Source organism: Triturus cristatus, chromosome 1_2, assembly GCF_964204655.1.
Source record: "Triturus cristatus chromosome 1_2, aTriCri1.1, whole genome shotgun sequence".
Classification (NCBI taxonomy): Eukaryota; Metazoa; Chordata; class Amphibia; order Caudata; family Salamandridae; genus Triturus; species Triturus cristatus.
Genome location: NC_140580.1, coordinates 1,137,053,279 through 1,137,080,587, shown reverse-complemented (window position 1 = coordinate 1,137,080,587; position 27,309 = coordinate 1,137,053,279). Strand labels below are relative to the sequence as shown.

At 45.9% G+C, this 27,309-nt stretch overlaps 1 long non-coding RNA gene and 1 pseudogene across 3 annotated transcripts in view; one reads left to right on the top strand and one right to left on the bottom strand.

Moving 5' to 3' along the window:
* LOC146868831 (histo-blood group ABO system transferase-like) overlaps window positions 1-27,309 on the top strand; it is a 791,676-nt pseudogene that overhangs the window by 386,437 nt on the left and 377,930 nt on the right. Inside the window, exon 3 of the transcript XR_014965088.1 lies at window positions 14,690-14,749. The product of XR_014965088.1 is annotated as a histo-blood group ABO system transferase-like (transcript). The remainder of the gene's footprint in view (window positions 1-14,689; window positions 14,750-27,309) is intronic.
* LOC146868832 (uncharacterized) overlaps window positions 1-27,309 on the bottom strand; it is a 136,612-nt gene that overhangs the window by 89,065 nt on the left and 20,238 nt on the right. The window lies entirely within an intron of this gene.

Genomic DNA, 27,309 nt, shown 5'->3' with positions numbered 1-27,309 from the left:
CAGGATTTCCTGTATCTCCCTCCGGTCAAGCGGGGGCGACTGAGACTGCAATCAACACCCAGACGAGGCGGTGAGAAGTGCGAAGTATCCCGACCAGAGCCTAGCTGAGAGAGCAAGATCCGAGGTATACAGAGACCCACCAGTCCGAAGTCAAGCCCCGTGTCCGACGAGTCGAGTCCAGTCCAGTCCAAATCCGAGTCAAGTTCAAGTTACTGAGGCCTTCCGTTTCCGAAGCTACCCGGTGAGTACCATTACTGGGGAGGCATTTCTGACGTGCACATAGGTTGTGCCGGTCAAGACGGGTTTGGGTACACAAATCCGGTCTGCACTGTTTTAGCAGTGTATCTGTACTGTTTAGCAGTATATCAAGTATTCCGAAGTATTCCGAAGTGTCTAGTTATTATCTAGTTATTGTCGAGAATTAAGCTTGGTGATTAGTTATGCAGACGATCATCATTGTTGTTTCAGTTAAAGGTTTAATGTTTAATGTTTAAAGTGTTTAAGTATATCGTGGTATGAATGACTGTTCATTATCGTGTTTATTGTATTAAGTCTGTTCAAATTCAAGTATCAGGTCAAAATCAAGTATAAGGTCAGTTCTCAATATGCCGTTCTTTTCGAAATTAAGACAGATCACTACCAGAAAAGGGGTTCTCGAAGAAGCCGTCCCTATTCCTCCTAGGGACACCCCAGGGCACTTTATGTATCACAAACATGGATTAGACGCTATATTATTTCTTGATTTATGGGTAGACTATACCAAGGGATTACCAGAAAGTCAGAGGTGGCCCACAGCAGGGACCTGGGATGCAGAGTGCATCATGAAAGTCGAGGAAGAGTTATGGAAAAGAAAAGTCAGACAGTCACAGAAAGACGCCGTTGAATTATGGCGTAAAGAATCACATAGACGAACAGAAAAAGCACGTAGACAGGAGGAGAAGAGTAAAGAGAGTTCCAATAAAGTTCGAGAGAATCTATTAATTGAGGAAGGTATCCGAGTGAAATCAGAACAAGTAGACAGACAAAGAAATGCCCTTATGAATGGTATGTATCCCCTTCTGGCCGAAGGATTACCTAAGGCTACTCCGGAAACGCCAAAAGACTTGCCAACCCCATTGTTCCCCATAAAGGTACATCCTAAGGGGCATCCTAGAACCGCAGAAGATGTTTTTCTTTCCTCATATTTGGATGACGCAGCTCCCGAGTATGCTAACTCTGCCCTACATAGACCGCATACCAGGGAGGTTCAACGCCAAGATCCAGTACCCGTATCCCTGCAGCAACAAATCGAGTCACAAGTTCCGGCAAGCACATCTGTTTCTGTATCCGCTCCTACAGCTACTTCTATGGCTGTGTCCACACCTGTAGTTGCTGTGTCACGTTCAACGAATCCTTTTACACCCGACGCCCCAGATGGGGCCGCGGGAGGAGCTACCAATGTCTTTTCTACGCCACCCAGAATAAATAAACTTACTTTTCAAGAGTCAGCGCATTCACGTACACCCAAACTCCTTAGTACCCGTACGCTTAAGGAACTTCTTATAGATTGTAGATATGACCCGGTGCCTGGAAAAGAGGACGAAATGACCCTAGCATCATTGCGTATCAGACGAGCCGCAGTGTATTTAGCGAAGTTACCAGGAATGACTGCGCATCTAGATAATATATATCATTTTGTCCAAACAGGGCGAGATCCAGAATGTATTTACAGAGCTATGGAATACCAGAAAGTAGAGATACAGGGGGAACTGTTACGTTTCCTCATAAACTGTGTGATCAGAAATCAAGACCGACCGGGGGTAGACCCGGAAGCCATGAGAATTCTTACAAGATGGAGCCAGAATATATCAGAAGGGAGACATGATAAACAAAATTGTATAATAGCCATGTGCCGAAAGATCCGTAAAGAAATAGAACGCCTACACGAAGAGAGATTAGAGACAGACGAGTTCGAACAAAACGAGGAAGAAGGGTCAGGACTGCCCACAGGACAGTCAGACACCATAGCCTATGTAGGTAGAGGAAGATCTTGTAATAGGAATCAGACTAGATATCATACTGACTCAATACATCCGACATGTCCAGATAATAACAGGAATTTTCAAATACCTATAATTAATATAAGGTCTAACGAGCATTCGTTCCAAACCGCCGACAAACTACTCCGAGAACGAAGGGGTTATCATTTCCTCGATTCTATGGATGAACAAGATTTAGCCAGGGCAGCTGTCCATTGGGTGGACAGTCCCGGAAAATATAGTGATGATACAGTAGTACGCACATTTTTGAATCTTACCCCAGATGAACAAAGGTTAGCTGGGATTTATATGATCCAACAACTCATTATACTATATCGGAGTCAGCATTCGGACCCTGGTCCCTTGCCTGACATACTGACTGAATTACTTATGAATAAATGGAGAGGTCCAGGTACTGAATTAATTAAAGAAATTCTAGAATCAAGAAAGCAGTATATTCTTTTTGTATGTTCAGAACATGTTCCATTGTCCGTCAAGGAAAGAGCTACGTATCACATAGACAGAATCCCTTACGAGAAGTGCACCCAATAAAGGGTGAGGACAATGAGTTTAAACGCGTATTTGTATATACGCCTATATCGAAAATAGAATTGTTAGAAATGAAGAAAGTAGTACCCAGTCATGACAAGGACCCAGCGGGGTTTCACCGAGAAATTAAAGACATGTTACTCATGGGAGAGTATACCTACCCCGACATTATGACAATATTAAAGGTGTTGATGCCTGCTGGCATTTATGAGAAACTCAAAGAAAAAGAGTGGGAGGTAGGTGATCAAAAGATAGAATGGTCAGCATTAGAAGCAGAAGAAAGGGCCCGAGGTCCAGGTTCGGGGCTTGGGGACAAAACTAAGGCATTACCAGGACTACTAGTACAGGTACTGCCACGTTTATTAACTACGAAAAAGGAAGATTGGGGTACAATTTCAGCCTGTAAGCAAAAGCAAGATGAAGACACTAGTGATTACTATGCCCGTTTTGAAAAATGTTTCGGTATAAATAGTGGCATAAAAGCAAGTAGCGAATCCTATCCACATCTGTTTGTAACAAAATTAGTAGAAAATGCTCTGCCCCCAGTAAAGAATAGAGTATTAAAATTCGAAAGTACCTGGCAAGGTAACACTCCAACACAAATGTTACAAATGTTACAGTACCACCACAATAGAATTAAAGAGGAACAAGAACATGAACACAGACGCATGAAAGACACAAAAATGAAAATGCTAGTTTCCCAGACAGTTCCAGCTGAAGGACATAAAAGGGGTATGACACATTCCGATTCAGCAGGACCTGTAAAAGGGACATGCAATTATTGTAAAAAGCCAGGCCATTACGTACACGATTGTCCAGTTTTAAAACATAATATCGCCATAGGTAAAACACAAGAAAGATCACGGCCACTCAGACAAGATCAGAATGAACAAGGAGCTATACAGCATGTCCAGGCCATGCCAGCCGCACAACAGCCAATACAGTTTGTGCCAGCTGCACCCCCATTGCCTGTTGCTGCCACACAAACAACAACACGACAAATGTATCAGACCGCACAGTATGAATATCCCGAGTATCAGCGTTACGCATGAACTAGCCTAGAGAGGGAAGTTGACTTACCCCTTATCGAGATTCCTGTAGATCAAGAAGGACCTTATGTACATAGTAAATTATTAGGTCAAGATAGAAAATTTTTACTCGATACAGGGGCAAGTCGAACAACTATAAAACGTAGTGAAGTTCCAGGGGCACCCCTCTCAGGCTCACAGAATATTTCCCTTGGTTTTTCAGGAAAACCTATTGTTAATGAAGTGTCACAACCTCTTCCACTTACGATAGGACCTCTGACCCGAACTACAGATTTACTGCTTACTAAATCATGTCCAGAAAATTTATTAGGAATAAAAACGTTAAAAGCTCTAGGAGCCATAATATGTTGTTCTCCGGAAGGAGTAAGATTGTTTTTACGTGATTTTAAAGGTCACTATGTATCTAGAGACATGGATCCCCGACTGCAGACTTTACCTACACATCTATGGGCACAAGGCCCTACTGATGTTGGTTGCATGAATATCACACCATATCGAGTCACACTAAAGGCAGGAGTGGTGCTACCACGAATGCGACAATACAAGTTACCACCAGATGCTGTAGTGGCTTTACTACAAATCATTGACTAACTCATTGCCCAAGGAGTAGTTGTGGAAACAGACTCCAATATATGTAATTCACCGATAATACCGATTCTTAAACGAACAGATCCGAAGGCCCCGCCAGTATATCGATTGGTTATTGATCTGCGCGAGTTAAACAAATGCATTGTGCCACAATTCCCTGTGGTCCCAGATATCTCGTCATTACTGACAGCTATTGATTCCGAAGCGACATTCTTCACTGTAATCGATCTCAAGAATGCCTTCTTCAGTGTCCCAATAGATCCGGAAAGCCAATATTTGTTCGGATTTAGTTTAAATGGACGTAGCTTTAAATTCTCACGCGCACCTCAAGGATTTACAGAAAGCCCCAGCATCTATAGCCAAGCACTGAAACGAGAACTTGACAGTATCCACATGCCAGTTAACACTGCTCTGCTTCAATACGTCGATCTGCTGATCACCGCAAGAAGTGAACCTGAATGTGAGAAAGCATCACTGACAGTTTTACAATTTCTAGCCGAAAAAGGGCACAAGGTGTCCCCTTCTAAGCTGCAATTCTGTGTCCAGCGAGTTGTTTATCTTGGACACTCGCTGGACAAGGAGGGAAGGCAGCTTACACCCGACCGCATTCAGTTGATAGCTAACATGCCAATACCCAAGACACAAAAGGAGGTGCGGGCTTTCATAGGCCTCACTTCATACTGTAGACAGTGGATTCCGCAATATGCATTCCTAGCAAAACCACTCATTCAGTTAACCACACAGGAGGCAGCCACATCGACTGTTTTCCCTTGGACTCAAGAACACACACAAGCTTTTGAAAACCTAAAGAAAGCTTTATGTCAAGCACCAGTTTTAGCAACACCATGTTACAGAAAACAGTTTACACTCTTTGTTACAGAACGCGAAGGTACTGCTTTGTCAGTACTCACACAGGAACAAGCAGGAGCACACAAACCATGTGCTTATTTTTCTAGTACATTAGATCCCGTAGCTCAGGCTTTGCCTGCATGTCTGAAATCAGTGGCAGCAACAGCCTTAGCAATCAGACAAAGCGATGCCATAGTGTTAGGACATCCATTGACAGTTCAAGTACCACACGCAGTAGAGGTTCTTGTAAATAGAACACAAACACAACACTTGACCGTAGCACGACTTACAGGGTATGAACTTACATTGTTTCAGCCACATATAGAAATAAGACGCTGTAACACATTGAATCCTGCCACACTTTTACCAGTAATCGGAACAGACCCACTAGCCCATGACTGTATTGAAGTCATTACTGTAACGACAAAACCCAGACAAGACTTGACCGATGTTCCATTGTCAGATCCAGACTTGACATTTTATGTCGATGGTTCATGCATGAGAACAAGTACAGGAGAGTTAGTAGCCGCTTATGCAGTCACAACAGATACTGAAGTCATTGAAACTAATCGTATAAATACTTTGTCAGCTCAAGCCGCAGAGCTCATCGCTCTGACACAAGCCTGTATTCAAGCCACGAATAAAAAAGTCAACATATACACTGATTCACGTTATGCATTCGGAGTTGTACATGACTTCGGCGTGCTGTGGCGAGAGAGAGGTTATTTAACTTCCCACGGTGCCCACATTCAGCACGGACCCCTCATTCATGCATTATTAGATGCAATACATCTACCCACTGCAATATCAATTATGAAATGTAAGGCCCATACAAAGGTTACTGATACCATTTCCCAAGGCAATGATCTAGCCGACAGAACAGCTAAACTGACTGCTCAAACTCAAACCCCCGATATGACAAAGACAATAGTCCCGACACCGACACATTGTATGACAGTTAAAGATCCTACTCTTGACGTAATTGACATACAGACACATGCTACACCAGACGAAATAAAGAAATGGACTGAATTAGGAGGGATCCAAACGGACCAAGGATGGATGATGAAGGAAAGGTCTGTATGGTTCCTTCCTGATTCAATGGTCCAAGTTATAATTAACACTATACATAGTCCAGCACATCTAGGAGAAAAAGCTATGCTAGACAGCATTCAACACATTTGGTTCAATAAACATTTACGAGCAGCCGCAAAACAAAAGGTCCGTACCTGTATGATCTGTTGCCAGTTCAACCCAGGAAAAAGTGTTCCCGTAGAACAGGGTGGATTTCATCCTCCTGATCACCCTTTTGAAGTCCTACAGATGGATTATATCCAGATGGAACGATGTCGAGGATTCAAATATGTTCTCGTAGTTGTCTGCGCTCTGTCCCGTTGGACAGAGGCGTACCCGGTTTCAGATTACACTGCCCCGACTACTGCCAAACAGTTAGTTCGAGAATTCTTCCCACGATACGGTTTACCACGTGTTGTCTACTCAGATAACGGCCAGCCGTTCTCATCCGAATTAATGAAACACGTTTCACTTCTGTTAGGATATCAGTGGAAATTCCACTGTGTTCGACATCCCGAGGCAGCAGGTCTCGTAGAAAGACATAACCAGATACTGAAAATCAGACTGTCCAAAATATGCAGAGAGAAAGGGGTCGACTGGATAGTAGCATTACCAGTTGCACTCTTTTACATGAGAATGGTAGCACACTCTAGAACAGGGCTATCCCCGTATGAGGTGATCTTCGGTAGACCACCGAATATGTGGGGGACGCCCATACCACGCAAAATAACTGATATTGACTGTAATATGCTGACAGATTACTTGGCTTCCTTGATGTCTGCACTACAATCTTCTCGTTCACAGGTAGCTGCAGCCTTTCCCGACAACACTGAGGTGAAACCCCATGACGTTGTTCCGGGTAATCTTGTCTTTGTGAGAAATTTCGACAGAAAGACTCAACTGGAGCCCAGGTGGAAAGCACCCAAGTTGGTCCTGTTGACCACAAGAACAGCCGTGAAGATCGAGGGCCGCAAGGGCTGGATTCATTCAAGCCACATAAAAAAATTTCATGGACTACCTTCGGATATAGACATTGTGCCCTGCACTCCCTCCCAGACTGATACAAAACTCCCTTTTGTTGAACAGAACAAATCTGAAAATTACAAACTAAAGCTTAGGCCCACCAAGTCGAGCAATTTGATTGTTTAAGTCCTCTCCAAGGTGAAGCGGTTGAATTGTCTCTGACATGTATCCCCTGGACCTAAGTAGAGGAAATACCGGAAAAATGTTGAAACGACAGGCGTATTGTAAATCACTGCGTAGCCACTGCATAGTGACATTATTAATTTTGTTTTTATTGAGTCTTTTAATAATTATTACAAGTATGTTGTTGCACATATATTGCCCTATTTCTAGACATGTTTATAATGTTGCTGCTGAACATTCTTTTAGTGACTTACCTCCGCATGAATTGTCTTACAGACTTGCGCTGCGCAATAACACTTTCATTAGTATGTTACATCATTCCCATCAGACTAGTAACGCCACCAATTGTTGGGTGTGTGGCCGACTCCCTCCCTATCAGAATTATGAAGGAGTCCTGCCTTTCTTTCCACATCCATTTACACATAATGGCTCCTGTGGAGCATGGTTTAGTTTAATTAATTCCATAGACTCAGACACAGCAGTTTACCAAGATCATTGGGTATGGGGAAACCTGAACCTAGTTTTACTCAAGGTCTGCTACCCTGACAAGGAGGGTCGCCCCAAAAGAACAGGAACTGATCTAGAAAATGAAGTGTATGGATTAGGTAATTTTACACCTAATCTCATGATTCTAAATGTCGTATCCGAAGTTGAGCTAGTCTTACCCACCATGTCAGTATTCCCAGCAAAAGGTGAATTATGTGTAAGAAAGGTTGGTTCCATACATATGGGCCATAGTAAATGCACTACTACAGTAGAATTCAGTGATCAAGGCAAATCTTCATTCAGAGCTTCTCGCCACTCCTACTTTATATGTGGTCAGACTGCATATATGCGTCTACCTCTAGATTGGGATGGTACCTGCTACATTGCATTCCTTTTGCCACCTGTTTTCCTAGCTCCTCCTGATTATTACAGAAATATTCATTTAGTACACAACAGAGAACGGAGAGATCTCCCCATTGTCGATTACACAGACGGCATGGGACAAGTATGTAGATTTTAATAAAGGCATCTTTCCCTATATAGGTACTGTTACTAATAGTAAGCTAATACGTAGATTAACTAGAACCCTTGAAGCAGTAGTGAATGAAACTATTTCCGCCTTAGGCAATTTAACGGAAGAGCAGTCTGCTATGCGGATTGTTGTGCTTCAAAATCGTCTTGTCCTTGACGTCATCCTGGCTGATAGAGGCGGAGCTTGTAGGGTCATCGGATCAAGCTGCTGCGTATTCATACCAGAAAATTCGCCATCCGTATATAAAGCCATCACTCGCCTTCATAAGATAGTAAGCCAGATACACCAGAACCCAGGCACTTGGACTTGGTCCAGTTGGTTTTGGAATACGGTATCAGCCTGGGGATGGAGAGTTCTATCCTTCCTAGGTATTGGCCTTCTCATACTATTCAGTTGCTGTCTATGTCTACAATGTGGACCAGCAATTTGTGGTCTATGTGCCACATCGTGCATCCCACATCAAGATTTTCATTCAAGATCCCGGAAGAAGAAAGAAGAACAAATGATGCTATATGAACAGATCAATGGATTGATGAAGATTGATATCTATTGAAGGGCAAGAAGGGGACAAGGAGGGAATGTGGAAATATGGATTTTTCTGGTCAGTTATGTCCCCTATCTTGGACCCCAACGGTTCTATGTGCATGTCGCAAGTACATGTATGCTCCCTCCAGTTCCAGTAATGATGACGCAACCACATGTGCGTCCACCGTCAACATGTCCTCTGTCAGATCCGCCATAAATGGGCTGGATATTCCATTCCTAAATATGAAAGGCCACCGGCTTTATATGGTTCACTTATGCCATTTTACAGTCCAGGCAAGTAGGCCCTGATTCTGTCATCGAACTCCTCTTGCCTTCTGCCTCTGAAAGCTCCAGTTCAAGCCTGCATCTGTGACCATGAACTTTGTCTCATTCTCTGCGCGGCTCACGAAGCCTGACATCAGCCTATTCTCTGCCAAGAACTGTATTTCACCTTCGAATTATCTGCTTCCCCCTCAGCCGATGCATTCCTGCCTAGCAGCTTAAGTAAACATTCTTCCAGTTACCAAGCAAGAGGGCCCATCTTCTCTGTCCTCATGCAAGTAATTCATAGCCCTGTTACCATGGAATATTCCTACCCCCTCGCATTCAGTATAGACACCTAGACGCTTGTACACGCACGCACAGTCAGTATAGAATAGATTCTGTCCGAGAGTCCCTCTTTTGTGGATAACATAGTTCTTTAAACATAGGATGTTAGATATGATTTGGGATTAGGTTGACTTGACCCCCCAGACTTCTTGTCTCCACACGTAGAGCTAAATGTCAAGTCCCCGTCACCCCCTAGTTACACGTCAATTACACGTCAGACTGCTGCGCGCGCATCAATGCCAAGTATTATCTTATAGATCCACCTATGTATTACATCATAGCCAATCATGTTCCTTTTTACTCATTATTACACCCATTTTCGGTTACGCAAACCAAACGTCAATGTCCTTATCAATTGTTACGCCTACTGTATTCACTTCATTATGATGTATGTATTATAAAAGTTACTGCTTGTCAATAAAGTATGTACTTCACTTCCTGAACTCCCGTGGTGATGGAACTTGAAGCATCCGATTATAATCGCTTATTGGAATAAAGCCCATTCTGAAACTCTAATATCACGGATTCTGCCTCTCATTTTACTGAGCTACTTTATAATGTTCCTGTATCAAATTCAGTCCCGGTAAAGGAGAAATATTTACCACAGAGCTCACATATTTCTGGCCTGGTGGGTACCTGCTTCGGCATTCTTAAGATGCTTCGGAAGTTCCTGCCTTTACTCACAGAAGAGCATAGAAAGATCATTGTGCAAGCCTTGATAGGCTCCAGATTGGACTACGCGAACGTCCTTTATGTAGGTCTTCCGGAATATCTGGTTCAGCGGCTGCAGGTTGTGCAGAACTCCGCGGCCCGGGCCATCTTTGGCCTCCATAGGCGAGCGAGAGCTTCGGGTCTGGTGCGATCGCTTCATTGGTTACCTATCCGGAAGCGGATTATGTTTAAAGCACTGACCCTGGCGCATAAAGCGCTTTTCGGCGCCGGAGCAAAGTATCTACAGCGGAGATTGTCTTTCTATCGCCCAGTTAGATCTCTGCGGTCGGAATCTTTGTTTCTTGCGGTGGTTCCTCGGGTGAGGAAGGCCCGCACTGGGGGTCGCTCTTTCAGTCTGAGGGCCCCTCAGTTGTGGAACTCTTTGCCTTTGGACCTACGGTCCTCCTCTTCTCTCCTTTTGTTTAGGAAGAGCCTCAAGACGTGGCTTTTTAACCTTTAGGGTGTCTCTGTTTTTTTCTCTTGGCTGTTTTATGTTTTTTGTTTTACTGAGCTGCCTCGATAAAGCGCCGGGACACTCTACGGAGTAGCCGTGCGCTATAGAAATAACAGTTTAACATAACATAACATAACATTTACAGAGTGCCCACTACTCCCCCTCCAGCAGAGCAGCCCCTCCCCACAAAGCTGCCACAGCAGGAAAACATTAGATTATAATAACATTGAGTTATTATCATTTTATTTTTCCTTTATTTACACTGGTAAAAAGCAGTGAGGCCACGCCCCACCGCCTTAGTGGAGGGGCTGCCACTGCTCCTGGGTGCACCACTGCGCACCTCGAGTCTAAATGTTTTTTTTTTTTTTTTTAACAAATGCAGGAAATACATTTTATATGCTATTATGTGGACAGAGGAGTCATGGTAAACATGACAGCAGCAGTGTTTACCTGCATGAACACAACATTTAAAAAATCTTGGTGGGGGCGCCAACACACATTTTCACACCGAGCCGCATCAATGCTACAGCCAGCCCTGGCCATACCATTGCATGTTATTACAGAAACCATGGCTGCTGCATTAAGATCCAAGGGATAAAGGCCACTGGGCAGGCCAGTGATGGTGCTGGGGGCTTCCCTGCAACGACTCCTTGTGCTGGTGCCATCCGCAGCTTACAAAATGTCCACTTTAAAACGTCAACATGCAACAATATTAGAACCAAACCAACAACGTACACGATATTGTAAAGGTAAGTGCATATGGGCTTAGAATAGGAAATCTGTATTTTTCTGTGAATGCCTTGGCGATATTGCGCTGTCGATATTTTGTTTTCTATATTGTTGAGAGTCAATATTTTTGTGGCTGATATTGTGACATACAACCTTTGCTAGTCTGTGCCCCAGAAAGAATGCTACACTGCACAGTATTACATTTGAACTGCAGCACCGATTCCACGTGTTATTCCCCATTCCATAGAGTCTATACAGGATTAGGGGTAATACTGCAGTAATCCCGCTGCCCAGAATTACTGATGCCTTAGGTATTGATAATGCCTGGTTGGTAAGAGCTGGATGTCTTGTGGTGGAAAGTTAAGTCCTCAGTTTCGCCATGTTACAAGTTAAACATGTTGTGTAAACTTTGGCCTCCTTTCAATTTACAAGTAGATTTAGCCTGAATCTCGTTTTCAGAATTCGGTCTGTCTTTGCCTGATTTTGATAAACTTCTTTCGGTGGCTGTTTCAGGTCCCCTCAGAGGCTAATGTCCTGCAAGATCTTACAAAGCACTTGCTCACACGATCGGTCCATATCTTCTCAACTCCTTGCTGGTAAGAGGCGTTGTCCCTGGCCCTTTCAGGCTATTGTCACCCCTCCCCTGTACCCACCCCCCAAATAAACAATGCCATTGGATACACGTGACCTTGTTTTTTCTTTATTTCTCTGGTTGGATGAGACTATATTGAGGTTGAGTACATCGATCTGCAATATTATTGCATCTACACCTTCCCTACAATTGCTTTGTCAAAGAGAGTATATAACTGCGTCAAAGAGAGCTGTAACTGCGTCAAAGAGAGTACATAACTGCGTCAAAGAGAGCATATAACTGCGTCAAAGAGAGTATATCACTGCGTCAAAGAGAGTATATCACTGCTATTCCTGCCTCCACATCTACTTATCCAGCCTCATCTTTTCATGCACTGGCTATGTCAATGTAGTGGTTACAATATTGTTGTCGTGCGATATACCACATGCGAGATGATGGGAATACCACTTGCCGTCTTCCGTTTATTGCGCTCCATCCCAAGCGGCTGTCTTTCGTTATCATTGGGGCAGAGAGATAGAGGAGGGCAGGGTAGAGGCTTTCATCCTTCCCGATGTAGCATTCAACAGCATGGAATGCCCAACACCGCGACTAAAGGGAAGAGGTATCGAGGCAACGGTCCTTACCTGGGATCCTTACATTTTCACAAGTGAAACAAAAAAATAATGTTCTGTGTACGAGTCAAAAAGTTGACCGATTCCTTGGGAAGATGCAAAGCTTGAAGGCTGCAAAGGTGAAAAAAAAAGTCCTCTCCAGGCGCCACTTGTGGCAGTGGGACACTGTGCCCGCAACCATGAAAGGCAAACTGGCACTGCTTCTTGGCAGTCACCCATGAAACAGTCCCCCTCCACCCCAGCGCATATGAGCTACTCGCGTCTCGTTTCCATGCTTCGCCCACCTACCTGTGCCCCAATCACTGGCGGCAATGCTTGCCTTACCATGGTCGGTGATGCTATTTTACAGCCACAATATGCCCCATCATTAATGGTGGTGGGGAGGGCACTCGGCTCTTACAAAATAGCCCAATGCTGAGAGACTGCTGGCGGGGAAGCTTCACAGCCAAGGTGGAAAACCTTGCCTGCGTGCAGTAAAGTTTTCAAATATACCCAACTTTGTGGCATACAGCTTTACCTGTCACCCTGGATCCGCCAACAACTCTCTGTAAAGCGCCAAGATCTCCCCAGGGTGTGGCACCTCATACAAAATTCTTAGCTACACAAATGCGTGCAACCCAAGCTCACATTGGTAAAATAGTTTAAAAATTGTTTGGCCTGATTTAGAGTATGGTGGACGGTTACTCGGTCACAAACATGACGGATATCCCATTTGTCTTATTTTAAATGCATTAGGATATAATACACCTATAATAGGACCGCAATATCCATCAGGTTTGTGAGGGCGCACCGGTCCACCACACTCTGAAAAAGGTGTGTGGCCTCCTGGCTTGAGCCAAGGAGCAGAGCAAACAATAAAGTAACCATTCCTAATTGGGGTGGCGGAAGTGTGGTGTGAAGAGGGTGCTATTATCATTATTACTAACGTCATCGTCAGAGCATCTCCACCACCCCATAAAATCCCAGTCAAGTTTTCCAGATATCTCCCTTTGACAGAGGGCACTCTACGCAAAACAAACAGTACCTCACAGAGCGGTTCAGCGACACCAGCCTGAGTTGAGGCGCTGGTCCCCACTGCCTTCTTGCTGACCAGTCGCGCCCCGCGTCTGGAGAAACACTCAGGCGGAATGCCACGCTCACGCTCAGCCTTTGGAGGGTTTTTCCCGACAACATCCGGTTCTTTTTCTCTTTCTCAAGTCTCTTGAAACCCCCCACAGTTATAACAGGTTTATATCTATATATTAATCGGCGTTAAAAAAAAGAGCCAGCAAGACCGGAGCGCTTCAGAACAGAACACATTTAAAAAAAGATTAAAAATCATAAACAGTAAAGTGTTCAGCGGTGCTCTTCAAACAGGAACACCAAGTGTTCAAGAGGAATGACGGGAGGTGCTTGTGCTTACAGACATTCAAAGAAATCGTGTTTCTGAACTGATCTTCACCATTGAGAGACATTGCACCCAGCCCAAAACAGGGTTTTGGCTCCACCTCCCATACACATTGTGTAACTAAAAAGATGGACGCCACCATCTGCCTGAACATGTTAGCATGTGTAAACACAGACTGAAGAAGATGTCTTGTAAAAGTCAACACTCTAAATATTCTCCAGTGCATGTAACCCCCATTATCAAGCACCTGCCCCCGAATATGCCGCAAATTAACCAAGCCCTAACATCTGTAGTAAGTACATTTTATGGGTTTAGGATTTAAGTACATTTCAAAATATGTGTTGCATTTTTTGTAAGGTAGACTTTGGTGCTGTCTGTCTACTTTTTGGATTCTGGGGTTTATGTAGTCTGTGTTTTTCAACATGGAACCATGGAATGTACTTTAACACCTGCTGTTCTGGAATTCTCATGTCAGCTTTCCAAGCAGTGAGAGCACTGTCAATTTGTGTCAGGAAGGTAAACCCTCCAGGAAGTGTTTCCAGGTCATGAGTTCAATTCAAGCCTTCCATCCTTCTGAGGAGTTCACCACATTGAGTAAATTGGGTAGGAGTAACCAAGCATTTAGAAATGACAGAGCCTGTTATAAATGGTTGTTTTTTGTATACAAAGAGGCACATTAAAAAAAATATGTCAATAGACAGGCAAAAGTAGGGCATGAAATGAGTGAGCTCTGAAAGTCCAACCACAGTATATGACATGGTATTGTCTTGTCTTTTCCAGGTACTTCTCCAACCACGCAGACTGGGATCTGAGGAACATCTGCACTGGCCCAGAGTACAAGTAAGACAATGATCGATTGTGTGACTGTCAGTAGAAGAAGGAACAGAAATGGAAAGCACACCCTTTCGGAGCAAGAGACCTGCCTCCCTGAAGGACCTAACCTGCCATTTCAGCCTGGGGCACTAGACACTGGCAGCATTTAATAACTAAGCTGCCATTTTAGGTCTTGCCTTAAGACAGCTGTAGCGGTCTACTGCCAGTAGACTTATTGTATCCAATATAGTCCCAGAGTGAACTGTGGGTCCACCCAATGTTCATGATTTGATGGCTTTCCTGTCTGTCTCAGTTCCCTGCTCCAGATTAGATGGCTTCCTCCATGCGCTTGTGTTTGGCTTCTGCCCAAAGAACCTATCAGTCTCACTATGTTTGGATTGGATGAGTTATATCCTTCACTGTAGACATCAGGGCCTTCCACTGCAGAAGACAAAGCATTATTTTCCCTTCCTCTCGCTCCTTGCCCCCCCTACCCTTTTATACCCCATTCTCTTTATATTGGCCCTCCCCAGCACCCACTGTAGCACGCTCTAACCCCCACCCACTGCTGTATTGATAGGCGGCCATGTTTTGTATTTTGGTAATGTTTATTTATAGTATGAAAAGTCTTTAACCTCTTAAGCGTGCTTGTTTAATTGTTCAAGTCATGCACACTCCTTTTGTTTTTTTAAAATAAAATTTCTTTATTGGTCATTTTCATCAACCATTCTTCAATCTTTGTGAGTGTTACGTTAACAATCACAAGTAATGCTTGTCAACTGAGAACGAAGTACAGAAAGCTGTTGAAACACAATCAGACTCTCAAAGTTAAACAATCCGTTGGCCTGTGCATCTCTGTGGTCCTATCAAGAGGGGGAGGGGGAACAAGTGTATGCGGAGCCTCTACAGTCCTTTCAAGTGGTTCAGGTTTATAATGGAAGGGGTGAGCCTGGCAAGAAGCTGTAGGACCGGGCAGGGACGGTCACAGCTTCGAAGTGGCTTATCAAAAGAGAAGTACCATTGGCATGAAAGAGAGTCAAATATGTTAAAAAATTGGAGTTTGGTCCATCATCTGGTACATGAGTTGCTCGTGAGATGCTGCTACGGACGTCCTGTAGCCACTCCACATGGGTAGGAGGTAGTTTATGTTTCCAGTGTCTGAGAATAGTGACTGAGGCCACAGCCAGTGACGTAGCTACCCATCATTTCATGGTCAGGCAGTTTCAGGGTGTCGTGTAAAAAGATCAGTTCAACAGACAGTTGTAAGTTGAGATGGTTGCACGAGTTCGTGTCAGTTACCTGGCGCACCAATATTTTTGGAGGGGTGCGCAGGTCCCAACCAGATGTAAGATGTCACCGTTTGGGTGACCTCCAACAGGCAGATGTTATGGTGAGGTGGGCCTCCTGCAACCTCTGAGGCCCCCAGTGCCAGTCATGCAGCAGTTTGAAGTAACTGAGCTTCAGCCGCGCCTCACAGAGACCTCTACCATGAGTATGCAAAAGTTCCAACCAGTCGGAGTCAGAGTAATCCCTTCCAAGCTTTTCTTGCTACTTGTCCTCTGGCAGGGTCCAGAGAGGGCGTTCAATGATCTCTTCCAGCAAAGCTTTATATAATCCAGAAATGACTCCTGCAAGGAGCTCTATTTGCGCAAGTAGTGGGGTAAGGCTGAGCAGGAATGGGGGAGTCCAGTGACAGTTTTGAACTAGGGAGAAACTGACATAATTGGGGTACTTCCATTCCTGTTGTGCCCCCCATTGGAACTCCTCCTGTAAGGCTCCAAATGATTTCAGTCCATTCAGCTGCCACTGGGAGGCCTTCGATCATTATAGTTCTCCAGTATTTGGGGTGTCTTTCATAGATTCACATGCTTGAATATTCCCCGTCGTCGAAGTGGGAGTCCCACGGTATATATAAAAATCAATAAGTATCATGTATATATATATATATATACATACATAATCACATAAGAGTATATACATACCCAATAAACTTTATATATATATATATATATAGTTCAAATAACATATCAAGTTAAAATACCATAGGATAGCATTGAGACATAGGAAAGCATTGAGAAAAAGAATCACTTTACTGACATATCACTGTCATTTTATAGTCCAAACTCCAGCCAATCAGGCGCTAGCACCCTCTAGAACCTTCTCCTCAGAGGCTCAGACCCTCAGATTTTCTACCGCACGTCGTGTGAAGGGAGTCTCCCTGAGCTCTGCTCAGTTCTTCATCTGGTTTGAGGTTTTTTGTCTCTCATCATGTCTGCAAGTAAGAAATCTCTTTTCCGTCCTTGTTCATCTTGCGGAAAGTCAAGACTTTTCTCTGGGGATCCCCATGAGAAATGTATTGATTGTCTGTATCCTGATCATAAGGTGGCTAACTGTAAGATCTGCAGAACTTTCTCTCACAAAACTTTGAAAGATAGAGAAGGTCGCCTTTTAATATGGCTTCAAAAACTAAAGGATACAGACAACCCACTTTCTGAGGTGGAAAGTGTAGCCTCTGTCAAAACAGGAGTCTCCTCAAAGCGTGGAAGTGTCCAGGACTTGCCATCTCCTTTTCTGAAAAAGAAGAGACTTCACCTTGAGGAAGTGTCTACAGGCAAAGTCTCTGTTACCACGTCTGCGCCCCCGAGACGTAGCTCTCAGGCGTCTTTGACTCCGTCAGTACATGTTTCCAGTCAGAAACGTTCAAAACCGTCGACGGGCCCGTCGACGGCCCCTCCGTCAACGAGATCGGCTACTTCATCAGCCTCGTCGACGACGGTGACGACGGTATCGAGCAGATATCCTTCGTCGACGACACTGACTTCGTCGACGTCTTCTCCGTCGACGGTACTATGTGTGTCTCTTAGAACTATCTCGTCGACGATACCACTCACCTCTTCGTCGACGACTGGGAAGCTGGGGCTTCCGTCGACGTCTACAACTCCGTCGACGATGGATAAAAAGAAGAAGAGGAAATCTTCATCGTCGACGACAGCCCCGTCGACGACAGCCTCGTCGACGGCAGCCTCGTCGACGGCAGCCACACCGTCGACGACAGCCTCCTCGTCGACGGCAGCCTCCTCGTCGACGGCAGCTCCGTCGTCGACTACTTCGTCGACGGTCGCCTCGACGACGGTGGGGTCAAATTTTGCGACAATGCCATTGGTGCCAATGTCAACGCCAGCACCGGGGTCTGTGGACAGCTCCTTAATGCTACGTCGTAAGGCCATACTAGACCCAGTTATGTTACCACCTGGACCACGGCCACCTCGTCAACTATTTCCCTCAGGGGATGAGGACGATTCGGATGAGGGCGATCAGTCTCTTTTTCGGGATGCTCATAGTCCTTCTGAGCTCCATATAAAGTGCCAAGAGTCTGAGGAGGATGAATACTACGAACAGGAAGAAGAGCAAAATTCCTCTGCTCCGGTTCCTATGGTGCAGCTTCCTGTGCAGCTTATTTCCAACCTCCCATATATGTTGAAAGATTATAATCGTCGCTTTCCAGCATCCTCTCAAAATTCTCCACGTGAAGCGCCATCTGAGGTTCCACCTCATCCTATATTGCCAACGATACCTACGCCCTCCACACCTGCACTGCCCTCCAATGCAGAGGATGATAATATGGATAATCTAGATACGGAAGAGGGTGAGCTCCCAGAGGACGACTCTATGGCGGACTGGGATGATTACCAAATCAATTCGCCCGCATCACCGCCAAGGTCACCAGTCAACTCGCCACCTGTCGACATAACAGGGTTCCATCAGCTGATGGAGAGAGCAGCGCAACGCTTTCACCTTCCCATGGTGGTTAGGGAAGAGGACTGTTTCTTGTACGACTTCAAGTCCCAGCCTCAGAAACAAGTACGAGCTGTGCCAATCATAGACTTCATATGGAATGAAGGCATAAAGTTAATGAAGACACCTAATTCTATTCCGGCGGTGCTCCCACGCCTGGAGAAAAAATATAAAGCTCCGGATTCTTCCCAAGCCTGCTTGGTGTCTCAACCTAAGCCGGACTCAGTGATCACACAAGCGGCACAGCGCCGCTCCAAGAATCCATCATCTCCAATGTCGGCGCCTCCGGATCGCGATGGCCGTCGCCTGGATGCCATAGGCAAGAAGTTTTCAACCATGGCGTCAACAACGGTCCGGGCTGCGAATTCTTTGGCTATCCTCGGCCGTTATGATAGACAGATGTGGTCGGACATGGCTGCATTGGTCAAGCTTATACCGGAGGATTCTAGAGCGGAAGCTCAGAAGATCCTGCAAGAGGGTGAGAGGGCGTCATCCGAGATCATTGACTGCTCTGTTGACATCGCATCCACCGGTTTCCGCCAATTGGCGGGAGCAGCCGTCCTAAGAAGACAGGGCTGGCTTCGATCAACCTCTTTTCGGCAAGAGGTCCAGGCTAAGATTTTGGACATGCCATATGACGGGGAGTCATTATTCGGCCAGCATGTGGAAGATGCCTTGCAAACCATAAAAAAGGACACGGATACGGCTCGTTCCCTCGGCACTCTACAGTTTAGGAAGCAGCCCTTTCGAGGTGCGCGCGATTGCGGCACCTCCTCATCATCATCCTTTCGTGGGTCCTCGTCCCAATACCGCTCGTACAACCAAGGGCAACAACGGTACTTTTCACAACCGCAGCAGTCCTACAGACAGCAAACTAGCAAGTCATATAGAGGAAAGTCGAATTACAGAGGGAATTCAACCAAGAAACAGTGACTGTGTACGGAAAAAACTTCCTTTTCCCAGTTGTCCTCTAGTTCTTGTTGAAGGAAAAATCTCCCAGTTCTTTTATACCTGGTCCTCAATCACTTCGGACCGCTGGGTTCTGGATATTATTTCAAGGGGCCACGCCCTAGAGTTTGTGAAGGTTCCTCCACGCACACCTCCATCCGGGCCTCCTCCCGCCCATCTCAAAGAACTTTTCAAACAGATCCAAATAATGTTAAACAAGGGTGCCATCGAAGTGGTTCCGAAATATCAAAGAGGGTTGGGATTCTATTCCCGTTTTTTCCTCATACTAAAGAAATCAGGGGAATGGCGTCCCATCCTCGATCTAAGATTGCTCAACAAATTTCTCAAGACTCAGTCCTTTCGGATGCTCACATTGAAGGACATCCTCCAATTCTTTTCTCAGGAGGATTACATGACAACGATCGATCTGCAGGACGCATATTTCCATGTGCCCATTCTACCACGCCACAGGAAATACCTACGATTTCGAGTGGGCCACAAGGATTACCAATTCAAAGTCCTACCCTTCGGACTCTGCTCAGCCCCGCGGGTCTTTACAAAATTCCTGGCCCCGGTGGTGGCTCACTTACGACAAGAGGGTATTCAGATATACCCCTACCTGGACGATTGCCTCATCAAAGCTCAATCCTCCCACCAGGCGGCCCTCGATACCCAGCGCTGTCTCGATCTGTTCCAGTCCCTGGGGTTGTCGATCAATGTACAAAAATCTCAACTCACGCCGACTACGTGCAAGACCTTTTTCGGTGCTTGTATCAATACGAGCACAGCCATGGCTTTCGCTTCAGCAGAGCGTCAAGAACGGATTCAACAGCTTGCGAGCTCCATCGCAGGAAAGCAGTCAGTTTCAGTCCGCATATTGAAATCCTTTCTGGGAATGGCGTCCTCATGCATCGCTTTGATCCCTCTCTGCACACTAAAGAGTCGTATCATTCAAGAGGAGCTAGACAAGCAGTGGCGCCAGATATCCGGTTCCTTCAACGATCAGCTCGTGGTGTCACCCCGCATGGCTCAAGCGCTGCATTGGTGGACCCGTCCTGCCAACATCGCAGCAGGAACATCTTTTCTGTCGACAACCCCAGAACTCGTCCTTACCACGGACGCATCCATGGAGGGTTGGGGCGCACATTTTCAAGATCTATCCGTCAAGGGCCAATGGTCAACGGCTCAGCGTTGCTGGCACATCAACAGACTAGAACTGATGGCCATTTTCTTGGCGTTGAAATCCTTCCGCCTGCAGTTCCAAGGGAAGTCAGTCCTCATTCAGACGGACAACACCACGTGCATGCACTACCTGAACAAACAGGGCGGGACAAGATCTCCACTGCTCTCCCGTCTGGCGCAGAGGATTTGGAGTTGGGCCATACTCCATCAGATGACGTTACAAGCAATTTATCTGCCCGGCATTTCCAATACTCTGGCGGATGCACTCAGTCGGTCAGCATCATCAACCCACGAGTGGGAGTTACATCAACCGACTCTGGAATTTGTCTTCAACCTTTGGGGTCACCCGACAATCGACCTCTTTGCAACCCCGCAGAATGCAAAATGCCAGTCCTACGCAAGCTGGTTTCCCCACCAAGGGTCGTGCGGAAATGCCCTTTCGATCAATTGGTACGGGATATTTGCGTACGCTTTTCCGCCGATTCCTTTGATTCCGCGAGTGCTGCGGAAGATGAGACAACAACCGTGCCATGTACTCCTAATAGCTCCACGGTGGCCTCGGCAAGCATGGTTTTCGGAGTTGCTTCTCCTATCCCAACGCGAGCCCATCCTTCTCCACCTGAAGCCGGATCTGCTGACAATGAACGATGGTCGGATATGCCATCCGAATCCCAGCTCTCTCAGCTTGTCGGCTTGGAACCTGAGCACCTTGAATTTGCTCATTTGAACATTCCTCCAGCCTGCAGGGAGGTGTTAGCTAAGGCAAGAGCTCCATCCACAGTGAAAACGTATAAGCTCAAATGGAAGCGATTTTGTCTTTGGTGTGCTTCCGCCCACATTCATCCTGTGCACGCTCCCCCAGAACACATTCTGCCGTTCTTCCTACAACTAGCGCAGTCTGGATTATCGCACTCTACCTTAAAGGTCTTTCTAGCGTCAATATCTCGCTTCCGAAAAGACGGCTCGTCCTCTCTCTATTCATCCAGAGTCATACAGCAATTTTTCAAGGGTCTCTTCCGAATGTTCCCGCCCATTCGGCGTCCTCCACCCACGTGGCGCCTGAACATCGTGCTGGCTCAGCTCATGAAGGCGCCCTTCGAACCTATCCACTCAGCGGATGTCAAATTTTTAACTTGGAAAGTGGCCCTCCTCCTTGCTCTGACCTCTTCCCGCAGAGTCAGTGACATTCACGCCTTTACAATAAAGCCTCCGTTCCTTCAATTCAGATCAGACTGTGTCATCCTCCGCACTAATCCGGTTTTTATACCTATAGTACCATCCGATTTCCATCTTAACGAACCGGTGCTTTTAAAGACCTTTTTCCCGCATCCACAAACTCCGGCGGAGCAAAGCTTACACTCTCTGGACTTGAAGAGATGTCTTAAATTCTACATTAGCAGAACTCAATCCTTTCGCAAATCTGACCAGTTGTTTGTGGCCTACGGGCGTGCTTGCAAAGGACAATCGGTCACCAAACCTACGATTGCCCGTTGGGTTTCATCAGCAATCTCTTTTTGCCATCAAAAGGCTGGTAAGCCTCTGTCTTCGGGAGTGAGAGCCCATTCAACGAGGGCTATGTCATCTTCCACTGCCCTGTTCGCTGGTGTGCCCATCCATCAGATATGCCGGGCAGCTACGTGGTCCAGCAGGCACACGTTTACGAAGCACTACTGTCTGGAATCCATTAACGAAGCAGACACGGCTGTGGGACAGGCAGTTCTACGAAATCTGTTTAAATAAGGTGAGCCTCTGCTACTTCCCTCCTCCTGGGGTATTATTAATTGCGTTTTAAATACATTGTCATTGTATTACATGCAATATCAATACGGCTTGGTCAGCCGAATACTGTTTACTGCTTACTATTCTATTCAAGCATGTGAATCTATGAAAGACACCCCAAATACTGGAGAAGAACAAATGTTACTTACCTGTAAACTGTGGTTCTCCAGTATTGGTGTCTTTCATAGATTCACATGCGACCCACCCTCCTCCCCTCAGAGGCTCTCTTCTCCTCTTTCGGCTCTATGGTCACTCTCGTGCTCGAAAATCTGAGGGTCTGGGCCTCTGAGGAGAAGGTTCTAGAGGGTGCTAGCGCCTGATTGGCTGGAGTTTGGACTATAAAATGACAGTGATATGTCAGTAAAGTGATTCTTTTTCTCAATGCTTTCCTATGTCTCAATGCTATCCTATGGTATTTTAACTTGATATGTTATTTGAACTATATATATATATATATATAAAGTTTATTGGGTATGTATATACTCTTATGTGATTATGTATGTATATATATATACATGATACTTATTGCTTTTTATATATACCGTGGGACTCCCACTTCGACGACGGGGAATATTCAAGCATGTGAATCTATGAAAGACACCAATACTGGAGAACCACAGTTTACAGGTAAGTAACATTTGTTCATCTGTTGCTCCAGATGGGGGCAGCTGCGTGGAGGAAGGGGTGGACCTTCAGCTGCCTATGCGCAGTGACCCAGGTATTCAGGGCTTCCCTGAGAAGAGGGTTATCTTTCCCCTCTGTCGTGGTGGGAGCATTGTAGACGAGGTCATAAGTACTGGTTCTCCAATGAGATGCCGTTCAACCTGTACCTGATCGGGCTGTTCCAGAAATACTCCTGGAGCTCTGTAGTACAGCATCATGTCGGGCAAGCCGAGGCCTCCAGAACCAGTGTCTGCTTGCAGTTTGTAAAGTTTGAGCTGGGGCTGTTGGCCATCCCAAATGTAGGCCTTACAGAGCTTGTTGGGTTTGTGCAGCAGACTGGGTGGAAAACTCATCCGAGTCATTCCAAATTTATAACTGGCGAGTCGCAAAAGTGGCCATTTCTGAAAATCAAGGGCGGTTTTAGCCAACAGTATGTCCATGTCTGTATGGGCACTCAGTGACAGGTCATTAGTGATGTGAATGCCCAGGTATTTAATAGTTGTGGTAGACCTGGTGCAGGGCAAACTACCTTCCGTTGCTGAGGACGCGGTCTGGTTAAGAGCCGCGCTTTTGTCTCACTTTATTTTGTAGCCAGAAAAGAGACAAAAGGCCGTTATCAAGGGCAGTAGAACATGAAATGGAGGGTTCCAGGTGGGTGAGTGCGCTCCTTTTGTAGTGCCCTTGACATGAACAGGTCGTCAAGCACAGGGAAAAAAAATCCTTCTGGTGCAAGCACAGAAAGATTTAAAAAAAAAAACAAATGTTGGGTTTCGAGGAATGAACTTCCCTTTTTTAGGTCTCGCGACCTGCGTTGCACTGCGCAGCAGTGCTTGCGCAGGCAAGAGTCCTTGTGTCAGGGTTTTGAAAACGACCTGGAAAATGCACACACTCGTGCGTGTGATTTTACCTTTGCGGCCTGCTATTGGCCTTTCCGTGCGTGTTCTTTTGTAAAATAGACACCAATAGGCCAGAGGCAGGCGCATAGCTCCGCCCCTGGCCTATTGGTGTCTATTACGCGCATTTCCTGACATATGGTTTCAATTATTGTGCCCAGACATGTGCGATAATTGAAAGCATATGGGCGCACGCGCACCACTAGCGGCTTTGTTTTTCACATGCGCGGAGGGGGGTGGGTAGGAGGCTACACTGTTCCCATTTATTGATGGACTTTTCTAAGGCGCTCCATGCCCCAGACAATGCCTGGCATTTTCAGGAACAGTGGTAGTGAGTTAGTATAGCTCACAGAGAGTCGCTTCCAGGCTCTCACAGCGTCAGGCGGTGATAACGGGGTGGGTTAATCCCCCGTTCCAGGTTTTCTTGGAACCCTGGTCATTTATCTGTACTCGCACACGGGACGAAAAACGGGTTAATACGACAGGTAAGGAGGTATCATTTGATGGTCTACCCTTCACCAGACTGCTCATGACACTGATTATAAGAGGTCCCCAACGTTTCCCATCACTGTGTATTATTCCACTCTCTGTCGCAATAGCTTTCAAATTCATATTAGCACTAGAATGAAAGCGGAGGGGGGATTACTCCTTTCCAGGAAGAGAGCTCGTTCAGTAGCAGCTGTGAGTTGCTGTTCCTGGTCTGGCTTTACCGTGCATTATGGGAGTTGTAGTACCGCAGTAAAACGGAAGCAAATTGTAGAAGCAGCAGAATGCAAAAACTGGACGACCTCCTTGCGCCTGTCCAGGGAATCTTCAGATCTTTTTTTGGGGGGTGGGGGCTGAAGGATATAAAGGTGTTTTATCCTGGGGTGGAGAGAGCTCAAGAGGGGGTGCTCTCTTCTCTTTCGCACAGAGTGGAAGTGGACGGGCTGATGGCGGTGCTCACAGCAGCAGCACAACCCTCACTTGGTTGTCGAGACCCTTCTCGTCTTTCCTGCTCCAGTGCCGCGTGCATTGTATCGCAGCATCTCCACCCCACCTGGACGTCTGACATTGTCTAGGATGATCAATGTCACTGGAAACCACCACCACCACCCACTTGTCACCTAAATACCTGCCAACCGCACGTGTACCATGAGACTGTGGTGATGCATGGATGCTGGTGCCTGCGGCCTAGGAGTTCATTAGGAATGGAGGAAGAATGATGCTCTAACTATGGGCCTACCTGATGCGACCGTAACCTGAGGGCTTTACGTGGAATAAAGCACTTGGGGCTAGATGTATCAAGCCTATTTGCGGTCGCAAGCGGGATCATTCACAGAATTGGGCAGTGTGCGAATGAATATATACAGACTCGGTATTTGAAAGGGGCGTTTATGGCGTCCCTTCCATATACCGAATTTATTTATGTGTGCAAATTTTTATATTGGAATGCTCTATATTAATGCTTTGCGACCGGAAAATTGATACTTTGCCAACAATAGAAGTGTAGTGGAAACACATTTGCAAACTGCCTTCGCATTTGTAATGTACAAAACTTTTCATTCAAGAGAGGAGACAATGGCCCCCCCACTGCCTCTTCTTAAGCAAACAAAAAAAGAGAAAAAACGTTTCTTTTTTAATGTAGGCCCATTCCCTTTAAGGCACATTTGGGCTGCATTTGAAAAAAAGTCTGCTTTATTGAAAAATAAGTCACAGACCCGGTAGGGCACTATCCCTGTGATGACTGCAATTCCTAGTGGATCGCAAAATGCGACATACTTCACTAATATTCATGAAGTAGATCGATTTGTGACTCATTAGGAATAGCTATTAAAAAAATGACACTGTCGTACAGTAGAGTTTGTAGTGTGCATTTTAACAACGCTCTGCAAATTGCAATTTCCAAATTGTGATGAGGTAAGAATTGCAATTTCGAAATCGCAATTCCTAATGTTGATACAACTGGCACTTACTTCCTAGCTGAATGGTTCCAGATTCTCATGTGAAAAGCTTGTTGTCCCATGTACCCTCAATGCCTGCTGAATGTATAAATCCCCACCCCCATCCAACCACACTCTTCTGCACAATCTACATGTACTAACTACCTGACAACCACAAGAACTCCACTCCCTTCCACCAGCCACATGGATCTTATCACCCACGGACCGCACTTCACTTGCCCAATAATATCCATTCTCCATCTGTCAACCATGTGTTCCATTACCTGCATACCACAGCTACCTAGCACACCTTGTTAAATACATGTATTTGAGGTTCAAAGACGTGCTTGTGAAAGATGGCATCATGTTAAATACATGTATCCCCATCAACGGTCAATGGGGAGAGGATGTGGTGTAATGGCCAGAGCCACCCACCTAGGAGCTGGGAACCAGGTTCCAGTTTCAGCGTTGGCTCAACATCCTGTGATTCTGGGCAACTCACGTAATCTCCCCATGCCTACCAAAAATGAATGAGTTCTTCTGTAATGTAACTGGTGCTCATGCAAAGCAATCCAATACCTTTGGTTCGAGTTTGTGCTATATAAAACTGCCCAAAAAAGCCCAAAAATGGTAGATCACCTCTCCACACGCCATTAACCGACCAAGCTACCCATAGACAGCAAACCTCATGTTCAGTGTGAGGTGTTGTCTAATTGGCCGAAGGCTTCAAGGCAGATCTGGCATACGCTGTAGTTGCACTCAACAGACACATGCACGCTGTAATGTTGGCATGGGCAAAAGACCCAGAGCTGTCTTCGCCCCTTTAGTTTAAAACCTCTGGCCACGCCTGGCCAGAGGGTGTTACATGGTGCAGTTTCCGGGTCATCCCAGCACAACGGGAGCCGAGCTAAGGTCTTTACATCCCTCCCCAATTTGGCGTTGACCTGCGTCTGAATGCTTGGAAAGCAAAGTCTCTCAGTCTTTGGCATGGTGGTGGATTTGGCCTCAGGTTGTAGCGCTGAGGGTGGGAATGGCTGCTTCTGATCCCATCATTATACTCTTGTTGGGGGTTGATGTTTATACCTTCTCACCTCTGGCGATGAACTGAGTCAGGCTGCGGGCTCAGGCCACCCCAGTCGGCTTCTTCGTCTCCGGACAGGATGATTTCTTGGCTGGGGCTGTCTACTCTCCGTAACCACAACAGATTCCATCGTGACCACTTCTTGCCCCTGCTTGGCAGTGACCATGGTACCATTCACGTTTGAGACTGTCCAAGTGCCTGGTTGGAAGGGCGCCTGAAATTTCCATCCAGGCCGTCGATCTCGTATCAACACAAGATCCTTGGGTAGGAGCTGCCAAGACTTGGCACGCCGTTTCAGGCTGATGCGTTCATTGGTCTGGGTGC